Source organism: Corythoichthys intestinalis, chromosome 4 (genome assembly GCF_030265065.1).
Source record: "Corythoichthys intestinalis isolate RoL2023-P3 chromosome 4, ASM3026506v1, whole genome shotgun sequence".
Classification (NCBI taxonomy): Eukaryota; Metazoa; Chordata; class Actinopteri; order Syngnathiformes; family Syngnathidae; genus Corythoichthys; species Corythoichthys intestinalis.
In genome coordinates this window covers 22,272,870-22,285,066 of record NC_080398.1, presented here as the reverse complement: position 1 = coordinate 22,285,066, position 12,197 = coordinate 22,272,870, and the positions used below count along the sequence as shown (strand labels likewise).

Sequence of the window (12,197 nt, the reverse complement as noted above, 5' to 3'; positions counted from 1 at the left end):
AAGGACAAGCAAATGGCTGAAAGCAATCAATCGAGGAACAGTAAAAGAAGACTGTTCTGTGGACCATTCACGCCATTGGGAACCTAAATACAGGCACATTTACGTTTGCAGCCGACATTTTATTACTTGCGAGTAAACTTTAATCGATTTTTTTTGCCCCAATTAGCTTCTAGGATTCAATAGACTAGGCAGTGGTTATTATTACTGTAACCGTCAACTCGCAAAGTGTTATTTTTCTTTTGCCATGAACTGCTCTGATCGGTCAGTCGGTATATTATTGGCCTGGTGGGAATTGGTTATGTTGCCGTGACGTGTTCAAGGCTAAATAACACTTGGAGGCAAATTACCGGTTACGGCAGAAATAATCACTCCATATATACTACCAGTTTTCTTAGTTCGACACAGTACATATTCCATGTAATTGGTAAAGGTCAACTTACTGGGTGACTTTATGAGGTAGTTGTAGATGTTTCCGAACTCCACTGCAAACAATCCCTTTGGATTGTTTATCCAGCTACCAGCTGCGACTTTGTATGGGCAGATTTGCAGGCCGATACACGCTAATTTTAAGTTGTATCGCCTCGCATCTGTCGGCAGTGACTCGTGATAATAATAAGTCATGTTTAAGATGTTTTTATGAAAAAAAAAGACACAAAACACAGCTGAAATATGAATTTCAGACGTCTGTCTACGGATGTTTACCTGTGCGTGCCCCCATCTCAAAATGGCAACACGTTGCTATGCGAGATGACGTCATCGTGACATCACGCCGACTGCGAGAATAAGTAGATAGATGAATGGAAAAAAAAAAAAAAAAATAATAATAATAATAATAATTTTTAAAAAAACAAAAATTAATGCAGGCTCAACGGGACACAAGCCAGTGTCCTACTTGTGCCGGCCCCAAGCCCGGAGAAATGCAGAGGGTAAAAAAAGCCTGCCTTGGGGGTGCCCCTTCAAGATTTCTTAGTGCCCACTCTGACGGGTAAACCTAGATCCGGGCCTGATTGCAGCTATCCATAGTGAAACCCCCCTTCACACCTAGGCTGCTTGATTGCTTGTTTGAATGGTCTATTGTTTGACAAAGCCAAGACGTCAGACTGGTATCGGGGTCATTTGATGCCTTTCTGGTATCTCTTTATAGCCCAAAAAATTCCTGGACTTCCAGTGTTAAATTCTTAATCACAATAACAATGTTTTATAGTCTTAATGTTTTATTTCTGTGTTGGAAAATTAATAGCTTTTTAATTAATCACTGATATAATATTAAAAAGAAAAGACAAAAAATGAAATATTTTATCGATAAATCAAATTTTATTCATAAAGGAAAATCTAATAATAATAATAACAAAATCAGTCTACACATCAACATCGTCCCCTCAAATAATTGCGTCATCATTTTTTCTTTTTACAAAAATATTAATAAAGATTTTTATTTAAATCAACAAATAGTTCTGTTTTTGTTTGTTTGTTTGTTTGTTTGTTTGTTTGTTTCCTGACAAATCTGGGTGGGAAAAGACTTATTACGATTATTTAATAAGATGACGTATCACGAGCGGCACGATATTCATGAAATTGTCATGTCCTTATTAGTACACCAGGGAGCGCTAAAAGTCCTCAATACATTTTAAAAGCACAGTGGAGTTTATATCGCGGCATCATAAAAGGCTCTAAATAAATAAATATTTTTAATGGCTTCATCATGACTTCATTAGTTGTCAACGTGCCAAAAACTGACAGAACGACGTTGTTTCTTTCAAACAAATTACTTTTAAACAGTAGCGTAAATGTTAAAAGGGGGGCATTGACCACCAACCGACGTTATTCAGGTGTAACGGGAAAGTTTATTAACACGATGACACATTTGCTCAAATAATTATAAAAGTACAGTATCTGAAACACTGAATTGTGGGTGTTGTGTAAATCCAAACGAGGCTGTGTTCTAAAATATGTTGTTGATTTTATCACGACAAAGTCAACATTTTTTAAAGTGTACAGTAAGGGGACAATTTAGCATGTGACACAATGCGGAAGTGTCTCGTTCAGTTTTGTTTTGTTTTTTCACAAAAATGAACTTTTTCAATTCTCAAAAACCTCTGTAATAAAATTAGTTCTTGACAATTGTATCATTTATTTCCATTTTGAACGTCTGATTTCTCGTGTACTTCCGCGTGCAATTCACCCCCCCAAACCCCCCCCGCCCCTCCTTCCCCCACCCCCACCTTTGCTCACTTCACTTCACTTGATGACACACGACAACTTTTCCCAGCACCAAAGCTTATTTAGACCCTCGGACGCCGGACGTTTTCTTCCTCTTTACGGGTAAGTAAAGATTTTTAACACGACAACGAAGAACTGCGTTTGTGCCTTTTATAAAAATGTTAAATAGGTGACCGCGGAGCTGTTTTCATTTGTTGTTTTTTTTTTGTCCGACAAATCCCCCAGCACTGTAACGTTGCGCCGACCGGGGGGGGCTGTAGCCGGACTACATCGCCTCCTGCGGCGGCTTTGTTTGATTCCAAACAACCCCCATGGTGTGTTTTAATCACTCTTTTCAGCCACTAAGCACAGAAATTTGTGTGTGTCACGCGTGGGAATTCCTGCAAGAAGACGTTTGTGTGTTCTGGTGTCGTTGAGGTCGAGATCAAACGGCGTGTTGCGTTTAGGTGTCATAAAATAATCGGAATTAGTGGAGCTCGGAACTAACCTTTATTACGAGTCAGGATATATATTTTTTTATTCTGCGTGGTATGTACTGTATGTACTGGGACCGGCAGGTCATCATCATCTGACCTGGAATCAGTGGGACGGCCAGAACATTTTACCTGGGCTGAAACAAGTTTCTTCACTAATGTTCAATATATATGATATCCTGAGCCTTTTAAAAATTGGAAATCCTTTATTGAAAATGAAGATTGAGGCTTCCATTTTTAAATTTAACTTAACAATATATTTTAAATCAACATTCATCAAAGGTTTAAGACTAGATTCTCTTAATTTTTCAAATAAAATAACTTTTTTTCCCCAATGTAATAATAAATTTAACTCATTCATTGCCATTGACAGTGACAGACGTAACAACCTTTCAACTGGCGTGCCTTGCATTAAGTGATCATGGTTCACTGCCATTGACTGCCACTGATGTCCAATCCAATTGACTGGGGGCCTGTTCGTGCACCACCAGCCCTGTCAGTCAGAATGGATCGGACGTCTATCACTGTCAATGCAGCTAATGACTTCACAGTAATTTTTCAGATTTTAGAAAAAATAATGACAAAAAAAAAAACCAAGATGAGACACAATTTTCGGAATAATCCGCAATTAGTGAAACAAAGCAACACTTATGATTGAGCGTACTTACATAAACTACACAGTTAAATGAAAATACAATAAAAACCAAAGCACTTCTTTCATAAAAGCCTTCAAACATGTAACCCATAAAAGCTCTTCATAGATAACAAATAGGCAAACAATATGTTAAATATACATATAGAATTACTCCAAAACAAAATGTCTGCCCTATGTGGCCTAGTTAAAGATGCAGACGCGATCAATATTGTGTCTGCTTATTATTGATTGGCAATGATTTTCACTTGCGTTTGTGTGCTCTCAGGAAACAACAATGAGACTATAATTGGCAAAATCCATAGTAATTTAGTCCACACTTTCATTATTCTTTGCATATTTTTGTCGGTTGGGTCCCCCCTGAGTCCAGATGATGGTGATGACTGTAACTTCCTGTGAGTGCGTGAAGGTGGCGCGAGGGCGAGCTTGTAATAATGTCAACCCAACAAGTGCGGGCCTGTGTGCCGCCCAGAGGCGACCTCCTCTTCCTTTTAAAGGAATGTTGCCTGTTTCATTGCACTTGGCTTCCTATGCGGCGGGATTATACCACCGGTCGGCATCGTAAAACGTGAACTGCTGCTAGGATAAACAGCGGACGGTAATGGCTGCTCCGCTGGTTCGGGGAGGTCCCCAGAGGGGCTCAGAGTTGGCAGACTAACCCTCCCCTGGCTGAGCCTCTTGTTCTGAGAATAAGTTGAGTGGGTCAAGTATGGGTTTTAATAAGTGGTAATTCGGTCAAGCCTGATTTAACGGAATAATATGTTGAAGACCACCTGCAATTGCTCAAAATCCATGATATAAAGAAAAAAAATGAATGGGGTAATTTGCTATTTACTTATTTGCATTTTTTTTAAGGATTCTATCCTCAGTCATTTTGTTCTTTTTTTTTCCTTTTGAGCGGTACAGGTTCGGGGTCAAAAAGGTAGCACTATAATATTCACGTTTAAAAAAAATAAAAAATAAAACAAAAAACAGGACTTTGAGTTTAAGGTATAGCATGGATCGGGAGTGGATTTTCACTCCCATTCGCTCCCGCTCCCAGAGAAAATTTTCCATTCCATTCCAATCTCTGGCCTGAGTCAAAAAGTAAATCCCATCACATCCCACTCCTGTAGAATGACTCCCGATCCCATCCCTCCCCCATTCAAAATTACTCTCATCCCACTTCTGTTTTTTTTTTTTTTTTTTTTTAACTGACATCTTTAAGTTAGTCATTAGAAAAGTCGATCATGGTTTTTCTTTTTTTCGTTCTTTATGCCATAACGTTTTATGCCATTTCAAAATCAAATTCCAAAAAGTTGCTCCAGATTCACCGATGGGTCTTTATTTCGTAGTTTCTTTATGCTTTCATCTCCTCCACTATTGTTTTTGATTACATTTATAATTTAACAAAGTTTTTTAGGCATGTTGTAAGTCACAATGATGACAAAATTGATGACTATTCTCATAAAAAATATTTTATTACAGCTTCCTGACTTAAATGTAATGTAGTCTACAACTGTACTGTTTTAAGTACATACAACTTCTTAAAGTTTTTAATAAAGGTTCTGAGTATAGTGCTTTTTATGCACTATACTGCTGCTGCTGATTGACATTTTTTCTTGTGGGTAAAGTGCTGATGTAAATCTTGTCAATGACTCATTTATTTTCTTTAAACAAACTAAACTACAGACTTGAATAAGGAGGAGGCAGACTGTAATGAATCATTCTTCTTTAACAAAAAGTTATTCATAAATACAATTCAATTTCAAAGCACACTCTCTTGTATGACAAGGAGACTGTGTGTGTGCTTTCTTTATAAAAAGAAATGAGACAACTTTACTATCTAACAATAACTGAAGTGCTAATATGCTCCTCCAAAACACAATACAAAGGAACACTTAAGACACAAATGAGCATAATCGCTAACTAGCTTAGCGCGCCGTGCTATGTAGTAACGTCTCAACAAAGAATACAAACAATACGATTGGCTTCATTTACTCACCTTGACGGATGCACGCTGGATCTGACAACACAAATGACAATCTAACTCTCGACCAGAGGTTGCGCTAGACTTTTTCGTTGTCTGTCATTTTGACTGACCGGGTCATAAAAATCCTGTCATAATCTTTTTTTACCCGTCACTTAAATTTTTAAAATGATAATAATGACATATTCAATAGTATTTAGTTTTCATTCATTTTTAATTAATATTCTGTCCGAACAAGCTTAACAGAGAATCCACACTGTGCCATCACACATCAAGCAGATGAATATGTAACTTTTTCTCCGCAGTGACAAAAACAGCTGACTGTGGCCCCAGTAGGTAGGCTACATATGGAACAATGAAATTAACAGTTCACCTGATGTGGCCTGAACGCAGTCTCACACCTTCCTCCTGGTGCACATGGACTTGAATTGCATGCCCGCTTGTGTAGTCCCTCTTTCTTCACCTCTTTTATCAACGTCATCGTCGTTTTGGGTCTTTTTGAAGAAATTTCGGACACTCAGTTGCCTTGACATTTTTCCGAGTAAGGCCAACGACGTCATGCATCAAGAGAGACAATAGCTAATTAATATGCTCACTCGCCACCCTGTGGTCTGGGGTGTGAATTGCAACCTGTCAAAATGACAGATGGACTTCAGTTTTTTCCGTCACCGTTTTAAAAAACCGGTCAACGATGGAAAATATTCGGTTAACGTGACCCCTGCTGTCGACACTTCGTGATATTATTGATTCAGCAACCCAGCAGCAGCAGTTGCAGCAGTGAACTCTTTCTCTTTAACTGTAATCACTGGCGCACGTGCCCAGCCTTGTATTACACGCAAACAAGGACCCAAACGGGACTGCTCATAGCTGCCGGCAAAAATTGATTATCAAATTTGTTGGCAACTAATTTATTAATCGATTTTAATCAATTCAATCGATTAGTTGTTGCAGCCTTATAGTTCACTCTAAAAGTCGGAAGTCGAAGTGTTGGGATATTGGAATGTTTTTTTGACCAGCAATGTTCTTTTGCAAAGCAAGTAAAGATAATGTGGACTCATGGAAAAGTTGACTCTTTGGTTATGTACATGTTTAGTGCATGCTGGGAGGCATGAGACATGTTGTAGGACAACAGTGTTGACAGCAGATGGCAGATGGGGCTGTCTGTCTCTCTCAATGGAAGTGAGAGATTACATCAGGCAGTGATGGCCAAATGAACATTTGAAACTTTGCAGCCAATTAATTCAAAGCTTCATGGTGGTTCACTTGCTCTATGGTGCTCTCAAGTGGTCGTGAAGCCCAAGAGGAAAACAGTGTTGAGAATTCTATATTGTAGCAAAAAAATGTATGAATGTGCTTGTTTTACTGCATGGACAAAATGCAACAAGTGCTATAAGGATAATTTGCTATTCATTTATTTTTAGAAACAATAGCTTCTCCAGTGTTATGGCAAAATATTTAGAAAATATCATTTATTTTTTTGAAGGGGAGGGGGTAGGTCCTAGCTACATGTCGCCTAGGACACCTAGTCACCTAGGGCCGGGACTGACGCCAGCTAAGGGAGGCGAATGTAGAAAGTCTGCCATTTAGTATATGCTTCACTGTGTGAACTGTCATCCACAAAATGCTGAACTATTGCGTCGTCGGTGGATGCAAGAATGTTGAAAACAAAGATATCAACGTATGGATTTTTCAAAAAAAGATGCACTGAGATGAGCATGGGTGATATTTGTGCAGCAAAGAGTGAATTTCGTGAACCAGGACCAGGGACTATGGGGACCAGGAGACAGGCAGGCGAACAAAGAATTTCTCTCATCTATGACCATATCTTGAATAATTTGAGTTTTTAGGAGATACTAACCAATTTTCCAGAATGTTGACGTTGATTTTTTTTCAACTTCTTTATCATTACCGTCGGCAATTGCATCGTCTGCTGGATTTTGTGCCTCCAGCTCAAACGCGTACCCACTAATAATATCGGGAAGATTTCTATAATCGTCAGCATATATATCATCCTCAAAACCATCCGCCGTAAAAACGAAAACATTTTCATCTTATTCAATGTCAATGAGTTGTCCGACGAATTTGCTGTAACACCGGGCCGGGGACCATCACCGATCCATGGTGCATTTGCTACCGGGCCGCCGAGAGATGATAAATAATTTGTTCACGACTGCAATCTGGCCTGTTCTCTTATCTTTGCTCGATACACGATATCTTTAAAATAGCCCCAGAGAAAGAAGTCATTTCCAGACCGATGGATTGGAAGGGATGGGCCAATTCCTTGGCTGCCACATTCACCAGATATCACTCCCCTGGACTTCTTTCTATGGGGCTATGTTAAAGATATCGTGTATCGAACAAAGACAGTGTTTCCCCTAGGATTTTTTGAAGCCGTGGTGGTGGGCCACGTTAGAGTCAGACAACCCCATCATGTGCCGCGGCGAATTTGTTTCATATCATTACAAATAAGAATTTTTTCACATTTATTTTTTTCTAAGAACCTTAACCTTTGCAAAGTTTGCATCCTGCCTGCGAACGCTTGATTTTACTGGACTAAAAAATTATTAAATAAAAAAGGGAAATCAGCAATAAATGGTCAATTTTTAGTGAGACGTGCTGCAAGGTGGTCCCCCTGATTTTTCAAGTCTGTCTTCACCTAGACAGGAATAAGAAAAAAATGAGATCTAGGATATGAAGACACTCAAGCATCTCTAACTTACATTGTACAGTTGACTAAATGTCTTACTCTGTTCATTGCAGACAAATCTCTCTCACAGTTCACTGTTGAGATGGGCACTGTCAACGCAATGGCCGACAGTTGCCATCAACAGCACTCCCCATTTATCAGTCTGTGATGCCATTTTTGACATCATGACATGTGACCTAGTCCATATCCTTAGTGATGGCCAAATGAAGCCTCATGAAGCAATAAAGCTTTGCAGCCAATTGGTTTGCACATGCAGCAAAGCTTCATGGTGCTTCATTTACCCTATGGCGCCATCAAGTGGTCTAGAAGGCCAAGAGGTCAACATTGTTAAGAATTCAATGGCTATTTGCTTAAGACAAAGATATGAATTAGAGGTTAGATCTTGTGCCCAAACCCGACGGTCGGGCACAAGATCTAACGTTAAGCATGTTAAGCGTTCACGTTCGGGTGGGGTCGGGTCGGGCCGCCATGCCGGACTAATAAATTATTTAAAAAAAAAAAAAAAAAAAAAAAATGGAGACCAGGCTCTCTGTATTGCGCTTTTGCTTGTGCACGCACGCACATGAATGCCGTGGCGCCGCCCGCTTTTTCTTCTTGTCCTCCCGCTGTAGCACTTGCGCACGGCCGAGGCACCGCCCTCTTTTTCATTTTCTCCTGTGCTGGCGCCTTCCGCGTGTACACAACTCCACAACTCCTCATCCTCGTGGTACTTCTTCTGTTTTTTTGGACAATATTTCACCAGCTTTAGAAAATATTCTTTCACAAGGCACAGATGAAGCTGGGTGCAGAGAAATGTGAGTGCCAGTTTATATAAATTTGGGTAGGTTTTCTTTTGTGCCTCCCAGTACACTAATGGATTGTTCATTCTGTTGATGTTTCGTTCAGATAGGTACACACACACTCACATTTATATAAAGTAGTTTTTCTCCCTTACTTTACTGAACGCAATCAAATCAAAATGTTCCCATACAGGGGAGGATCGCTTTTTTCGCGCAGTTTCCATCGCAAGCAAAGGACAAGGCTCTAAAAAAGATTGCACTGGTTGCACTGTTGCGCACAGATGTAACAAGTACAGGAGCCCAAAATCCACAAAATGTGAGATAACAGGCGATCGCCATTGCGGTTTGCTACCAATTTATAGCATATTCTGTCCTGTTTTTGCAATGCGCGCCAAACGTCGGATCACTTCCGAAGCGCTCACGAGATTCAGCTGGCCGCCGGCGAGGCTTCTCACGTCATCATTTCCGGGTTTTGCCGAAATGACGCACGCCTCGCTACAAGCTTCATGGAAACGCCCCTCCCATTACTCGACACAAGCTTCGGAACCGCGGCCTATTTCGTCCCATTACTACATATCCTGAAACACATTCAATGTTTTACTCATTTGGATTTAACTCAAATATGTCTAATTTACATTAGTCAATCTGACTTCAGTTCAAACTGAAGCCTTTGTTGGAGTTACTTTTCTGATTGTTAGTGCAAATTCATATAATGATTTGTTTCAATGAGATGAAAAATACTTCTTTCAATGTAAATACGCCATCTGTCTTGTAATTTTTTGTATAAGGAATATGTCAGGTTATAGACAACAATAATAATGTCTATAGTTTATAGACAATTAACCTTTTTATCTTTAAGATAAGGGACATTACTGAACTTCAGCGAGGGATTACTGATGACATTGCCACAATTGATGAGGCTATGCTACAGTGAACATGGCAAGAAATTGAGTACCGTCTTGTTCTTCGTGCAACTAATGGTGCCCATGTACAAGTGTATTAAAAGAGTTTAAAAAAAAAAAAAAAAACTTTAATAAACGCTGAATACAATAGAACAAATCTGAATTAAAAATAAATTGTATTTTTAATACATTTTTGAAATGGTAAAGAGACTTTATGGACTCCCTGTATTTTCAAGAAAAAGTGTATTCAGTCATTTTGGCCAAGGTGGTGTATATATTGAGGGAAAAACAATATTTATATGGCGGGGGGGGGGGGGGTAAATGTATCTCAAAATGTAATTCCCTCATGGAGGCATTACTTTAGTAATCAAACTTCAATTACACAACAACGCTGTTATTGAACGCTGACCTTTGCAATCCAAAAAAACTAGACACTGCTCTGCTTGCCCTTTTATTTCCGCATGAAAATGAATTGCATGTAGTCTTGCCATCACTTGAAAGTCGCTATGAGTCATGGGAAGAAAAACTAGTGTGGAGTGGGTTATTTTGAGAATCTTTATGGCAATTGTGACATCACAATGAAAGACCTTTGTCTGCAAGACAAAGTACTTTTTTATTTTATTTCATTTTTTTATGTAAATGTTCTCAATACGCCTAATTAATCATAATGATTTTGTTGTGAGCAACATCCTAAATGATTCCTGTTGCATTTATTGTGAGGATTGTCACTTCTCACGTCCATCTCAGTTGGTACTCTGGGCAAGCAGGAAAATGGAAAGACTTACTCCTGTCTGTTCCAGATTGTCTTAAGGCGGGCGAGAATGAAGTAATTCATCTGAGAGCTGGGGGGAGACCAACTCCACGGTTGAATGTTTACTCTTGTTCTGGCGCCACGTGAAACGTTTTACAAATGCAGAGGGACATAACTGTGTGTGCAATATAGAGTTCAATTTGGGATCAAAATGTGTACAAATACTATAAAACTTCAAAGGGGGAACTTTACTCGTGTCAGTGTGGTAAAAGTGAATCCGGAACTCGACCTCAAAGACTGAGGGACACGTTGCGGAGTCCACACTGAAATATAACCAGCAGTGCTTCACTTCTAGACTAAAGAATGTAATCCCTGAGGAAATTGTCAGAATGTAGAGATGCATGTTCTGACCTTGAAATGGGTCAGGTCGCTGTGGGTATTTCGTCATAACTAGAAATTGTTTTTCTTTTTGATAGGAAATAGGAAATTGTGCACAAATTCCAAATTGTCATGGATGGATGCTTACTCTTGTGCTTGTTTGTGATGAAATGATGGTTGCACTTTGGGCTTTCAAGACAGAGGACACTGTCATTTCTGTATGACAACAAAAATGCACTTTTTCTGAGAAAATAGTGCATATGGTGACATAGTGCAGGTGGTTGAGCCATTAATTGAAGGATCAGGGGTTTGAATCCAGCACCAACTTGTGCCCATTCTTGTTGTATACTTGGGCAAGATACTTCACCCTATTTGCCTATGTGAAAGTACTGTGAGAATGAGTGGTTGATCAGGGTCAGAACGGCTGATGGTGCAAATTGGCTGCCTCACTTCTGTCGCAGCCGGACAATCAAATCCATTATATTTTATTAGGCAGTGTTTCCCATAGGATTTTTTGAAACTGTGGTGGTGGGCTGCATCGGAGTCTGACAGCCTCACCATGTCGTGCCACGGCGAATTATTTTTTTTTTTCATTATTTTTTCCCCCAAGAAGAACCATAACAAAGATATATTTGAAATATTTTATTGGCTAGGGTAATGTTATAGCTCTGAGCTACAGTACATGTATGTAAAATGCGTAGCTGATTACAGCCACGTTACCCTATGTAATAATGCGACTTTTTTTCTCGTAGCAATAGTACGACTTGCATCTCGTAGTGACTCATGGTTGGCAACCCAAACTGTTGAAAGAGCCATATTTGACCCCCCCCCAAAAAAAAAAAAAAAAAAAAAAAAACTGATACAGTATGTCTGGAGCAGCAAAAAATTAAAAGCCTTATAATTACCGATACTAGCTATATTAGCCTACTATAGAAATGACTAAGTTGGCTAGAAATACATAATTAGCCTTCATGATTAAATGTTTATTTTCCCTGCAGTGGATCCTATAGCGCACCACGTGACTACTCTGTTGTACGATGCCACCACGCCAAGTTTAACTTCATTACAATATTAATGAATTGAAAGAATGTGTCATGTTTGTCCTCCTAGAAATCTTATTAAAACAAAAAATATATTTCCCTCCCCCATCTTTTTCCATTAAAAAAAAAAAAAAAGCTCCGAAGCAGCACTAAAGAGCCGCATGCGGCCCGAGAGCCGCGGGTTTCAGACCGCCGTCGTAATCCTCCTTTTTCCTTTTTATTTGACCCTCATAAGTACTACATTACCACAACAATAACAGTCCTTCTGTCAACTGACCCATTTACAGGACTGGGGGAATTCTAATAGCCGTGTAAAGAGTTTTACT

At 39.3% G+C, this 12,197-nt stretch overlaps 1 protein-coding gene across 4 annotated transcripts in view; it reads left to right on the top strand.

Annotated features, from left to right (window-relative positions):
* Positions 1 to 2,206: 2,206 nt before the first annotated feature.
* arhgef1b (Rho guanine nucleotide exchange factor (GEF) 1b) overlaps positions 2,207 to 12,197 on the top strand; it is a 101,269-nt gene continuing 91,278 nt past the window's right edge. For all 4 annotated transcript variants that reach the window (XM_057833766.1, XM_057833764.1, XM_057833763.1 and 1 more), the window contains exon 1: positions 2,207 to 2,322. The gene's annotated coding sequence lies outside the window, so the exon portion shown is untranslated. The remainder of the gene's footprint in view (positions 2,323 to 12,197) is intronic.